The sequence below is a fragment of the Erigeron canadensis genome, chromosome 1, assembly GCF_010389155.1.
Source record: "Erigeron canadensis isolate Cc75 chromosome 1, C_canadensis_v1, whole genome shotgun sequence".
NCBI lineage: Eukaryota > Viridiplantae > Streptophyta > Magnoliopsida > Asterales > Asteraceae > Erigeron > Erigeron canadensis.
Window position 1 is genome coordinate 11,981,557 of NC_057761.1, and position 14,876 is coordinate 11,996,432.

General features: G+C 37.7%; 1 pseudogene; it reads left to right on the forward strand.

Annotated features, from left to right (window-relative positions):
- LOC122579425 overlaps positions 1-14,876 on the forward strand; it is a 142,245-nt pseudogene that overhangs the window by 116,935 nt on the left and 10,434 nt on the right.

Consider the following 14,876-nt stretch of genomic DNA (forward strand, 5'->3'; position numbering starts at 1 on the left):
CAATATTTCATCTCTCTCTCTAAAAACACACACTAAAACACCAAGAACACACACACACAAATCCACCAGTGAATCTGTGAATTCGAGGCTCAAATTGTGTTAATTACACATTATCAATACATAGTCTTGCATATTTGCATGTTTGTTTAATATCTGTATGACCATTGCATGCATACTAGAATCCCGAGCACACTATGTTTTGGATTAGAAACAAATTGTGTATGGCCAATCTATGAATACCATGTGTTCTGGATTTGAAACACCTTATGTATGGAAATTGTATGAATACTAGAAACCCGAGCACACTGTGTTCTGGATTAGAAAACATTGTAGGAACTACTAGAAATCGTTGGTAATCGACTTAGTTTTTCTATAATCTTTAAAATTAAATATTTATAATTTTTAGTTTTATTACAACAAAACTAATGTTTTGTTTTTTTTCTTTGTTTTCTTTGTTTTTCTATAGTGATTTTTTGTTCCAAACACCAAAAGAAAATATTAAAGGATATCATACAAATTTAGAATCCTTGTGTCCCCTGTTGTATGTTGATGCTCTTGTCCTTGACATTTGGGCATTTATGTTGGCTTATGAAGAAAAGACGAGGAGGACAACCTCTATACGTAGATTGTATAAATAAATGTTCTTTTTAATCTGTATTTGGTTTTTTAGTTTCTAACAAATTACATTTTTCTTTTGTGACCAGCCTTTTGATGTGTATGACACAAAAAGTAACTTGAACAGAGATGATGTATACATATTATTCTATAATAATATGATCTTGTACTATATTTTTTTTATAATTTTTCTGACTTTCTTTCATTATCTTTTGTCAACAAGATATGTTTAACAACAAATTACATCGTTGGGTAATCTAAAAGCATAGTGTTTTGTGTTTACATTCTTTAAAATTTTTGTATCTTAATTATTTTTTATAATTTTTGACAAACAAATTTTCTTCACCATTTGCAAGTCCAATCATTTTTTCATGTTGGTCTTTGATATAAGGGAGAAAAATCCAATGTTGCATATTATTGATAACAGCTTTCCAGGGACACAATTCAACCACGAATATACTGGGGTCCTTAACTTCGTTGTAAGTATAACTTTGTGTTAATATGTATCAATCTATTATATTGATAAAAGCTTTCCGGAAACCCAATCATTAGTTATTGATTTTTTTTTAAAACTCTCTTGAGCAGAAATGATTTGTTGCAAGACTACTTCATAAGTATCGTCACCCAGTTGCTACACAGATTTAGTTGTTAAAGGCAAGACAAATGAAAGTTAGGTGGCATACAAATAACAACCATGTTGATTGTGGTATTTTTGCCATGCGACACATGGAATGCTATATGGGACAACCTGATGAGAATTGGAGATGTGATCTTCCAAGTGAGTCGGTTGAGCAAGTTGTAAAGCTGAGGAGGCTCAGACATCGATATGCAGCAAAGATTTTGTCTCATGAGATGAACGAGAAATCTAAATTGAATTTGGAACAAGCAACAGATTTCATCTGTAAATATGACCAAGAAGAAATTAGAAATTTTGTTATTGAAGCTCAAAAAAATAGGGACGAACGTAAATTCTAGTCTAATTATTTTTTTGTTTTGTTTGAAATCATTTTGTAGTTCAGGTTTAATGCTTTTGCATTCTATATTTGAAACTTTTTACTCGAAAAAGTTATTCTGATGGGTTTGAGCCCGATGCATAGTTGAGTTATATAGCATGATGACTTAGGAAAATGATGGATTTAAATGTTATAATTGATTTTCTATTAATGGATACTTACTTTTAGTTCTTCTTTAATATGTCAACATCTGCTTCATTACATATACATCCTCTTGCATATTTGCATATTCTTTAAAAATGTGTATTGGCATTGTATGAATTACTTTAAAACGCAGGACAATGTGTTTTGGATCTGATACACCTTGTGTATGACTATTTAATGATTTATCGAAACATAAACACAATGTGTTCTTGATTAGAAACACCTTGAGTGTGGACATTGTAACAACTATCGAATTCAAAACACAATTTGTTCTGAATTAGAAACACCTTGCGTATTGGGCCTTTGGCCCACTATGCCTCTGATATGTCGTATTTTATACCCATTTCCCACGGTTTATATAGTTAAGTTAGCATGTTTAATGAGTCGTTTTGTATACATTTGTTGCGTTTATGGTATTTGTTAGTGTTTCAGGTTAGTAGCAGATACTTGAGCGTATTTCGGAAGAAAACGACATTCTTGGAGTGAAATAAGTGCTTACGGATGATTTCCGGGTCGTTTGGATGAAGTTTGGTGAAAGTCAACGAAAGTCAAACCTGGAATCAAGACAAGCTGCGTGGCAGCTATAAAACAGAAGATCCAAGCTGCGTAGCAGCTGTAAAACAGAGGACCGAAGCTGCGCAGCAGCTCATCTAGTGGGTTTCCAGCAAAGTCAATAAAAGTCAAGAAGTCAACTACGGTCAAAGGGAGCTCATCTAGTGGGTTTCCAGCAAAGTCAATAAAAGTCAAGTAGACCCTTGGAGGAGACTTTTGATCAGATTTCTCATCTTTGAAGATCAATATTACGATTGGATTATTCTCGTTATTTCCGTTCAATTCTTTGTACTCGGTAACGATGAACTCCTTCATTTTGATTTGTTATATGTATTTCAATATGAGTGGCTAATCACCTTTTCATTCATCTTGATGGAGTGAGACATTATGTAGGGATTGCACAATATTTATTAATTCAAGTGATTTGATTTAACATTTTGTCGTGAACTTAATCTATTAATTCTTTGTAATTCAATTATTGATTGCGGATGATTTGTACTCATTGCTTGGTGACGACTAGGATTTGGGTGTAAGTTATTTTGATTGCTTAGCTAGAAGCGATTAGTTCTATGACGGGTACGGTAGAGGGTAGTCAATATTTGATAAGAATTAACGGGTTGACGGTTGGGTACAATCGATGGGCAAAATTGTTATCTGAAATGATCAAAACCATTGTTTAACTAGGGAAGTTATAAAAAGGCGTCTCGGGGTACCGGTCTTAATAATGAAACTAGTTTATACAAGAGAGTCGAATAAGTAGTTAACTTGACGGGTACGGGGTTAACGATTAATTTGAGTCTCGGTCATTAAATCACTAAATTGAATTTGAACTTCATCAAATGTGCAATCCTAACATTCTGTTGAGCGAAATCAAGATGGGTGACTTTTAAATTCTTGTCTTAAACTGCAAACTCTTTTTCGATTAATCCTTTGGGATTACTAATTTTCAACTAACTACTTGCATCGTGGCAGTTCGGCCACAAAACCCCCCATTTTACTTGAATCATTAAACGTTGTTACAAATGCTTGTTTAAGTCCTTGCGAACGATCTCGGCTTACCAGTTTTTCACTATACTGCATACGATCAGGTACACTGCCTGTGTGTGTGTAGTTATCAGTATTATTCGGTAAATCGTGTTATAAATTTAAAGCTAGATTTCGCACATCAAGTTTTTGATTTATCGAAACATAAACACAATGTGTTCTTGATTAGAAACACCTTGAGTGTGGACATTGTAACAACTATCGAATTCAAAACACAATTTGTTCTGAATTAGAAACACCTTGCGTATTGGGCCTTTGGCCCACTATGCCTCCAACAAATATGTGATAATCTTCATCTAATATGTAAAAACTATTGGGCCTTTGGCCCATTTATTTAAACCGTTTGGCTTTAGCATTCTAGGGTTGAACATTTAGGGTTTTAAAATGTAGCTTTCCCCCCGGTTTTTACTTTGTAGCTTAGGGCTTAGGGTTTGAAGCTATAGAGTTAGCCGTTATAATTGATTTTCTATTAATAGATACTTTCTTTTAGTTTTTCTTTAATATGTCAACTTTACTTTCATTAGCAATACATTCTCCTGCAAATTGAATTTTGTTTAAAATAGCTTGCAAAAATATTCTAAAAACCCTAACTTCACTTTTCAGACGATTTTTGAGTACTTTTCAAGGGTTTTTCTTGTATTCAATCATTTTGAAGGATCTCAAGCTCGATTGGAATCATTCCGTTATTCATTTTCAATTCCTTGTATTCGGTAACAATGAATTCTCTATATTTGATTCGTTATTCGTATTTTAATATGAGTGGCTAATCGCCTTTTCATCCATCTTGATGGAGTGAGACAATATGTAAGGATTGCACAATATTTTATAAATCTAGTGATTTGATTTAACGTTGTGTCGTGATCTTAACCTATTAATTCTTTGTCATTTTTATTATTAATTGCGGATAATTTTTGCACGATCTTAGTGGTAACTCGGGTTGGGTAGAAATTATTTTGATCGCTTGGTTAGAAGCGATTGGTTCTATGACGGGTATGGTAGAAGGAAATTAATAATTAATAAGGATTAACGGGTTGATGGTTGGGTACAATCAATAAACACAATTGTTATCTGAAATGACCAAAACCATCTTAATAATTAATAATTAATAAGGATTAACGGGTTGATGGTTGGGTACTGATCTTAATAATGAAACTAGTTTACACAAGAGAGTCAAATAAGTTGTTAACTTGACGGGTACGGGGTTGAAGATTAGTTTGAGTCTCGGTCATTTAATCAACTAATTGAATTTGAACTTCATCAAATGTGCAATCTTAACATGTTGTCGAGCAAAATCAAGATGGGTGACCTTTAAATTCTTGTTTTAAACAACAAACTCTTCTTTTGATTAATCCTGAGGGATTATTGACTTTTCTTACTAACTACTTGCAACGTGGCAATTCGGCCACAAAATCCCCCAATTTTACTTGACTCACTTAATTGTTATAATTGCTTATAAAAGTCCTTGCGAACGATCTCGGCTTACCAGTTTTTACTATACTGCATGCGATCAGGTACACTGCCTGTGAGTGTATAGTAGTCAGTCTTTCGGTAAATCGTGTTTATAAATTTTAAAGCTAGATTTCGCACATCAAGTTTTTGGCGCCGCTGCCGGGGACTTAAATTAAGTAGTTGTTAGTTTTGTGATTCGATCCTCCTCAAACACCAACAAAATAGATTCAGGTACCGAAAACTGTGACCAACCGGACGGAGAATTGGATCAACACTACTCAAAGAAAGATTCAGCGCCCAAAGTTAACTTAAGTACTAGATTCTCCGAAAGTAGTGGTTTGTTAAAAACTGGTGACAGCTCAGAGGAAGAAGATAATCAGGATAAAACTCATAAACCGGATTCAACAGAAATTCCTCAAGCAAATCTTCAAGTAAATCAACCAGTTAGAGTAAGGAGAATGGGTGATCAAGAGCAACCGGTCAACCCCAACAACCGTCTTTACGGTGACCGAAGAAGAAATGTACCCACTAATAGGGGTACTCCTATTCGCCTTCCAACCACCGGAGTTAACTTTTCTCTCAAAGGAAGTCATTTGAAAAGTGTGGAGGAAGAGATGTTTAACGGGGTGACTAACAATGATCCGTGTGGCCATCTAGAGAGATTTGGGAAAATTTGTAGGTTTTATCACTATGGCGCGAATCAGGATGATAATCTGAAGCTTGAGCTTTCTCCACTCACTTTATGTGGAGGAGCTAAGGCGTGGCTCAAGGAACAACCAGATGATTTGTATACCACTTAGGATGAGCTTCGCGTTGGGTTTATTGATGAGTTCTATTCTATAAGGACTCAAGGACAGTTGGAAAACAAGATTCGGTCATTCACTCAAGATCCAGGGGAAGATGTAGTAGATGTTTGGAAACGGTATAAGGAGATGATCAGGAATTGTCTAGGAAATAATCTGAACACAGAAGCAGTGGTTGAAATCTTTTATGACGGTTTGCTCAAGAGAACTCAAAGGGAACTTGCTGGGGCATTTGGGGGTAGTTTGAACAATGTGACCCCGGCTGAAGGTTACAAAATCCTAGATGATATGGCGAAGGAGTTTTCAGATTGTGAAGAACTTGTAAGTAAGAGAACTGTTGGTAAGACTGTGGCAAAGCTAGAGAGTGGTGGAGAATCAAGTTTGGTTGCTGAAGTCAAAGCCCTCACGAAGCAGATGAACGAGAGGTTATCAAAAGCAATGAAAGGGATGTTAAGGTGAATGATGATGGCTGTGACTACTGTGGAGACATGCATTATTCAGAGGATTGACCGGATAAGCCGGCTCAAGAAGTCAACTATGTCCAGAATCAGCAAGGGAACTTTAATCAGAATACCGGTTATCAAAACCGGTCATCAGGTACTTCTTTTCCTTCATCTAACTTCAATGCTAATAATTTTGGTTTTAGTGGAAGCAGGTTTAGCAGGTTCAACAATCAGCAAAATGTGAATGCTAAATTGAGAGATATCATGAAGGATTTGGTAGGTGCTCAGAAAGCTACCAATGAGAAGATGGCCTCTCAATGGGAAGCTATGACTACTAGATTGGATGGTTTGGCTAATAAGCTTAAGCAGAGCTCGAAGAGTACTCAAATAACATTTCAGGATATTGAGGCAAAGCTTGAAAGGCTAGGAACTTCAAACAGGCAGCCCGGTACCTTACCGAGCAATACTCAACAAAATCCTAAGCCTCAGCAGAACAGCCAAGGATCTAGAACCAAATACAACCATCCGAATGCTAGAAATGAGCAAGTCAATGCGATCACTACAAGAGTAGGTAACACTTATGACTCTGCAAATTCTTTACCTAATGTTGTTACTCTTCTTGTGCAGGTTGAAAATGAAGGAACTGTTGATGAAGAGATCATGATGGAGCCGAACCCGACCGTGAAGACTCCGGCCGTTCCATCTACCAATGTTGAGAAAACTATAGTTGAGACACCTCCGGTGAAACCTTACCAACCGAAGGTGCCGTTTCCTCAACGGTTGAAGAGGGGGAAGATCAAGGAGAACTTTAAGAAGTTTGTTGATTTAATTCAAAATGTCAACATTACTGTCCCGTTAGTTGATCTTCTTGCAGGTATGCCCAACTATGCAAAGTTTCTCAAAGATCTCATTTCGGATTGGAAGAAGCTAGAAGAAGGCAAGACGACAGTGATGAGTGCCAAGGTTTCTGCCATAATAAAGAACGAGATACCCCTAAGTTGGAAGATCCAGGGAGTTTTCTTATTTCTTGTTCTTTTGGAATTAAATTGTATAAGGCATTGGCCGATCTTGGTGCCAGCATTAAATTAATGCCTTATTTGGTCTATAAGAAATTGTCTTTAGGTGAATTGACCCCGACCTGCATGAGCATTAGGCTTGCGGATAGATCATTCCAATATCCCATGGGGATAGCGGAAAATTTGCAGATTAAGGTGGGTCATATGATTTTCTTGGTAGATTTTGTTATATTAGAAATGGAGGCAGACGTCAATGTGCCTCTAATCCTAGGCCGACCATTCCTTATGACTGCGGATGCTATCATCCGGGTTAAGGCCAAGGAAATTTCTTTAGGTGTTGGTGATGACCGAGTTGTATTTAATGTTGATAGAGCTCTTAAACATCCTTACTCTTGTGATGAATCTTGTTTCAGGATAGATTTTATTGAAGAAGAGGATGCCTTAGAAAAGGAGCTTATGGATTACTTGGATATGGAGGATGGGCAAGCTTTGTTAGCTTGTAATGAAGAAGAACAGGAGATGGTTGATGAGATGATGCAAGAGATCATGGCATTAAGCGTTGATGAAACTCCACTGGATGATGAATCTTTTCAAGAGATCAAGGTTGACAGAAGTAAACAGGGTCTTACTTCGGTTGAGAGCCTTCCTACCGATTTGGAGCTCAAACCGCTTCTGGATCATTTAGAGTATGCATACTTAGAAGGTACATCTTTCCTCCCTGTTGTCATTTCACCTTCCTTGATGGAGGATGAAAAATCTAGGCTTATTATTGTCTTGAGGGCCCATAAAAGGGCCTTTGCATGGAAAATTTCCGATATTCCGGGTATAAGTCTAGAATTTTGTAAGCACACAATGTTGATAATGTCAAACCTATTGTGCAAAGACAACGAACATTAAACCCGAACATGAAAGATGTTGTGAAGAAGGAAGTTATTAAGTTGTTGGATGCGGGAATCATATTCCCCATCTCGGATAGTTCATGGGTGAGTCTGGTACATTGTATAACGAAAAAGGGTGGGATGACTGTTGTGCTAAATGATAAAAATGAATTAATTCCCACTAGAACTGTCACAGGTTGGAGGGTATGTATTGATTATCGGAAGCTAAATGATGCAACCCACAAGGACCATTTCCCATTGCCCTTTATCGATCAAATGCTCGAACAGCTCGCCGGAAATGAGTATTTTTGTTTTTTGGATGGGTTTTCTGGGTACTTTCAAATACCCATTGACCCGAAAGACCAAGAGAAGACCACCTTTACTTGCCCCTTTGGCACTTATGCCTATAGGAGGATGCCATTCGGTCTTTGTAATGCCCCGGGAACTTTCCAACGTTGTATGATTGCTATTTTTCAGGATATGATTGAAACATCCATGGAAGTTTTTATGGATGATTTTTCTGTGTTAGAAAATTCTTTTGAAAATTGTCTACTTAGTCTTGATAAGATGTTGGAAAGGTGTGAGCGAGCACACTTGGTTTTAAACTGGGAAAAGTGTCACTTTATGGTTAAAGAAGGTATTGTTTTGGTACACAAAGTTTCTAAGGAAGGGTTAGAGGTCGATAAAGCTAAAATTGATGTCATAAGTAAATTGCCTCCACCCACAAATGTGAAATCAATTAGAAGCTTTTTGGGTCATGCCGGTTTTTACCGTAGGTTCATAAATGATTTCTCCAAAATCACCCGGCCTATGACCAAGTTGTTAGAGAAGGATGTCTGATATGTCCATTTATATATACATTCCCATATCGTTTCTAAGTCGTTTTAAGCTTAATTATGAGCAAATTACATGTATATTCGATGCTTTGATGGTATAGTTAGTGGTTGCAGGCTTAGAACAGGTGAAATGGTTAGAAACAACTTTCGGATGACTAGAAGATGCATTAGGTTGGTTCATTGACGCATACGAGTGAAGACGGAATGAAAACTACAAGTTTTGGCTGAAAACAGAGCAGGTGTGTCGCACCTGGAAGATTGGTGCGGAGCATTTTCTTCTCAGAAAGTTGGAAGATGTGAGAAAGCAGGGAGGTGTGGCGCACCAACCCTGTGGTGCGTCGCATATCGGGCAGAAGGATTTTTGGAAACAAGGCTAAGGTGCGTCGCACCTGATGCTTGGTGCGTCACACCTATAGGTCGGTTTGTGAAGACTTTTTGAAAACTCTATAAACACAAGACCAAAACCCTCCCATTCGATATACAATCACCTCTAGTTGATTTTAGGGTTCTTTGGGGCAATTCTCAGTATCTTTTTCGTCCATCAAGGTCTAAGGGTTGTTTGTGAGCTTCAAGGCATTCGGTTATCGATTTTCTTAGCGTTTACTTGTTTTCTACACATTGGTACAATATGTTCTCTTATACTTTTACTCTTTGTGCTTTGTTTATGATTATGAGTAGCTAAATAATTCGTCATCCACTGAGATGAAGTGATACATTGAATAATGGTTGCATAATCTTTTGAATTCAAGTTGATTTGATTTAACGTTGTGTCGTAATCTTAGCTTATTAATTATTTGTTATTTAACTCTTAATTGCGGATAGTTTTTGCATGATCTTAGTGGTAACTAGGCTGTGTAAAAGTTATTTTGATTGCTTGGTTAGAAGCGATTGTTTCTATGACGGGTACGGTAGAAAGTAATTAATAGTTAATAAGAGTTAACGGGTTAATGGTTGGGTACAATCAAGAGACACAATTGTTATCTAAATAACCAAAACAATTAGTTGACTAGGAAAGTTATGAAAGGCGTCTTGGGGTACCGGTCTTAATAATGGAACTAGTTAATTAAGGGAATTGAATAAAGTAACGAACTTGACGGGTACGGGGTGAGTCTTTGTTTAGTTCTCGGTTATTAATCAACATATTCGAATTAGTTCTTCATTTAAGTGCAACCTAAATAATGTGTGTCATGGAGTCGAAGTGGATGATCTTCTCATCCTATTTGATATAAAACAATTTTCTTTTAGATAAATTCTTAGGAATTTCTAACTCTTTCAATCAACTAACTTTTAATACAAAATCAAGATGACGTGGTGTCTTTAAAAATCAAAATCTTTTTAAATACTTAAAACTCGCTAGCTCTTTGTAGTCTCCGTGGAACAAACCTTTACTTACTTTAATCTATCTTGCATACGAACGGTTCCACTGCCCGATTGTGTGTAGTATTCGATTCGGAGTATTTTTAAGGAATTTAATTTAACTTGATTTTATACATCAAGTTTTTGGCGCCGCTGCCGGGGACTAATTTAAGAGCTTTAGTTTGAGATTTCGTAGTAGATCCTTTCTTGTACTCAAGTGCAAGAGAGTTACTTGTTTTCTTAGGTTACTTTTCGATTTTAGTCTTAATTTTCTGTTTTGTTTAGTTTGTGTAACTTGGTGCGTTTTACGGTTTTCTTTGTTTGTGTTTTCAGGTTTGTTTCTTAGTTGATGACCACAAGGGCAGCCAGTATACCACTAGTAAGTCCTCAATCTAATCCGGGAAAGACGAAGAGACGAGGAAAGAAACCTTCTAAAACCGGGAACCTTTCACCTAACAAAATAGATTCCTTAAACTTAAACGTTGAAGCTGAAAGTTCCATCCATTCCACACCACCGGAAAATAAACAATCAACTCCACCGAAAACTTCACCTAAAAATTCACCAAATTCAACACCAAACTCTACGCCACCCTCTACACCTCCTACTACACTTAGAAACATGGGCGAAGACATGGTTCATCCGTTTGATAGGACTATTGGGGAGAGTACTCGAGTCATTGCACCTAATAGGGGCTCGGCTATTCGTCCTCCAACCACCGCTCCAAATTTCAATGTCAAGGGTAATCACTTGTCTCGGGTTGAGGAAAATCAGTTTGACGGGGTTGTTAAGTGGGATCCGTATGATCATGTGGAGAAGTTTGAAAAGGTTTGTCGATTGTTCAAGTATGGGGAGACTCAAATGCCACATGTTGAGCTTGAGTTGTTTCCGTTGTCTCTCACGGGAGAGGCGGCGAATTGGTATAAGAATCTCGATGAAAACATATTTGAGACATGGGAAGAGTTGAGGGAAGGATTCATTGAGCGGTTCTTTCCGGCTCAATTGGTTGAAACGATGAAGTTGGAGATCTGGGCGTTTAAGCAACATAGTGGTGAGGATTTGGTAGATGCTTGGAAAAGATTGAAGGAATTGATGAGGAATTGTCCCGAGCATGGTATTCGATTGAATGAGCACATTCTTACTTTCTTCCGGGGTTTAGATAGCCGCACTCAAAGGGAATTGGATTGGGCTTGTGGAGGTAACATTAATAATGTCACTTACAACGAAGCCTATAAGATTATGGAGGATATGGTTCGTACAAGTGTGATTCGAGAAGCGAGTAGGACTAAACCGGATCTTGTGAAAACGAGAAGAAGAAGTGTGGCTCGGGTTGATAGTGGGGGAAGTAATTATGTTGTGGTTGAAATTAAGGCATTGGCAAGTCACATGGATAAGCAATTTGCAAGTATGGCTGGTAGGTTTGGGTTGATTAAAAAGGATTTGAAGACGGCGGTTGCGGGTTGTGATATTTGTGGTGATAAGCATTACACGAAAGATTGTGATAAAGCACCACGGAATGAAGAAGTTGATTATGTTCAAAATCAATATCAACCACCGTTTGCAAATTGAGGGCTATTTCAAAGGAATGGATCTTATCAAAACCGGTACCAAGGTAATTCTAATTTTAATTCTAATAGTGCAGGAAATTATAGGTCTACATTGGGAGCTTCATGGCAAGGAAGTCCTTCGGTTCAACCGGTTGAAGTTGTTGATCCTAATGCCGAGCTTTGGGATCTTGTTAAGAAGTTCATGGTTGATCAAGACAAGAAGAATGAGAACTACCGAACCGATATTACCGCATTGAATGATAAGATAAATCAAAATATCAAAAGTCAACAAGCGGCGATCAAGGATTTAGGTGTGAGGCTTGATAGAATAGGTAATTCTAATCGTCAACAAGGATCTTTGCCAAGTAATACCCAACAAAATCCTAAGCCTTCCGGTTCAAATGATAGAGGTAATAAGTATCAACACCCGAATGTAAGGAATGAGCATGTAAATGCCATTACTACTCGGTCCGGTAAGGTAGTTAATTCTCCTATTTCTTCTCCTCTTTCTAGTGCTACTAATGTTCCTACGCAGGTTGATAGTGAGGACGAAGAAGATGAACAAGTTGATGAAGACATAGTAGTGGAGCCGAACCAAGCCGTGAAACCACCGGCCGTTCCACTTACATTTACTACACCGGTTGCTACACCGGTAGCTAAACCGGTGGTTGTTGAGCCTCAAGTCAAGCCATATAAGCCTAAAGTTCCTTTCCCTCAAAGATTGAAGAAGGATAAGCTCAAGGAACAATACGGTAAGTTTGTAGACATAATTAAATCGGTTTATATTAATGTGATTTTGGTTGATTTGCTTTCAGGAATGCCGAATTATGCCAAGTTCATCAAGGATCTTGTAACGGACAAGAGGAAGCTAGAGGAAGCTAAGGCTACTTTCCTAAATGCGGAATGTTCGGCAATTGTGCAAAATCAAATCCCTCCTAAGCTTGAAGATCCAGGGAATTTTCTAATTACTTGTTCTCTTGATGCTAAGCTTAATTGTGATGCTTTAGCCGATATTGGTGCAAGCATTAATTTAATGCCTTTTTCAGTTTATAGGCGATTGTCTTTAGCGGCTCTTAAGCCAACTCGGATGAGCATTAGGCTCGTCGACCGTTCATTTCAGTACCCTATGGGGATTGCTGAAAAATTTGTGTGTTAAAATAGGCCATATTATCTTTTTGGCCGATTTTGTTATTCTAGAGAAGGAAGAGGATGCCAAGGTTCCTCTTATCTTAGGCCGATCTTTCTTGTATACAGCCGATGCCATCATTCGTGTTAAGGATAATATTATTTCGTTAGGAATAGGAAATGATAGAATTTCGTTTTCATTTGATAAAGCTTTGCAACATCCTTATTCTATCGATGATTCATGTTTCAGGATTGATGTAATCGAAGAAGATGAAGCTTTGGAAATGGAATTGATGAACTTTTTGGACACGGATGAAGGAGAAGCTTTGCTAGCTTGTAGTGAAGACGAGCAAGTGATGGTTGCGGACATGGTAAAAGAGATTATGGAGTTAAGCACGGATGAGTCAACACCGGAAGATGAGACTTTTGAGGTGATTGAGAGGGATGGTTTGAAGATTGAAACTTCGGTGGACAATCCACCAACCGATTTTGAGCTCAAGCCACTTCCCGAGCACTTGGAATATGCATTCCTCGAAGGTAAGTCACTTCTTCCCGTTGTCATATCATCATCACTTTCGGATGATGAAAAAGGTAAGTTAATGACCGTGTTGAAAGCTCATAAAAGAGCCTTTGCTTGGCGTACAACTGACATACCCGGAATTAGCCCTGAATTTTGTAAACATAAGATTAATTTGCATGAAAATTTCAAACCAAGTGTTCAAAGACAAAGGAGGCTAAATCCAAATATGAAAGATGTAGTTAAGAAAAAGATAATTAAACTTTTAGATGCTGGAATTATTTATCCTATCTCTGACAGTCCATGGGTAAGTCCAATCCATTGTGTAACAAAGAAGGGGGGAATGACCGTTGTCACTAATGAACGTAATGATTTTGTACCTACTAGAACGGTTACCGGGTGGCGAGTGTGTATTGATTATAGGAAGTTAAATGATGCGACCCGTAAAGACCACTTCCCTTTACCCTTCATTGACCAAATGCTCGAACGGTTAGCCAGAAATGAGTATTTTTGTTTTCTTGATGGTTTCTCCGGGTACTTTCAAATACCCATTGACACCAATGATCAAGAAAAGATGACCTTTACATGTCCCTTTGGCACGTATGCTTATCATAGGATGCCATTTGGATTGTGTAATGCTCCCGCCACCTTCCAAAGGTGTATGATCGCGATATTCCAAGACATGTTGGAGACATCTATGGAGGTTTTTATGGATGTCTTCTTGGTCTTTGGTGACTCTTTTGATAAGTGTCTTTCCAACTTGGATAAGATGCTTGAGCTATGTGAGCGGGCATACCTTGTTCTTAATTGGGAAAAATGTCATTTCATGGTTAGAGAAGGCATTGTGTTAAAAGACTTTTCTAAGATATCCCGACCTATGACCCGTTTGCTTGAGAAAGATGTGCCTTTTGAGTTTAATTCGGATTGTTTGAAGGCATTTTAATTGTTAAAAGATTGTTTGACTCACTCCCCCATTATGGTTTCTCCTGATTGGTCTCAACCTTTTGAACTAATGTGTGATGCGAGTGATTTTGCAGTTGGAGCTGTTTTAGGACAACGAGAAGGTAATCATTTTCGTCCTATTTACTTTGCTTGCAAGACTCTTAATAGTGCTCAACAGAATTACTCCACTACTGAAAAAGAGTTGTTTGCGGTTGTGTATGCATTCGATAAGTTTAGGTCGTATTTGGTGCTTAGTAAGACCATTGTTTTTACCAATCATTCTGCCCTTAAGTACTTGTTTGCTAAACAAGATGCTAAACCTCGTCTCATACGTTGGGTCTTGCTTTTGCAAGAGTTCGATATTGAGATAAAGGATAAGAAAGGGGCTGAAAATTTGGCGGCCGATCATTTAAGTAGGTTAGAGGATCCTCACCGTGAGGAACCTAAGGGGGATGATATTGATGATGCATTCTTGGATGAGTCTTTGATGAGTATTGTATCTAATGTTCCATGGTATGCAAATTTTGCTAATTATCTTGTTGCAGGGGTACTTCCAAAAGGATGGACAAATCAACAAAGGAAAAAGTTCTTTTCCGAT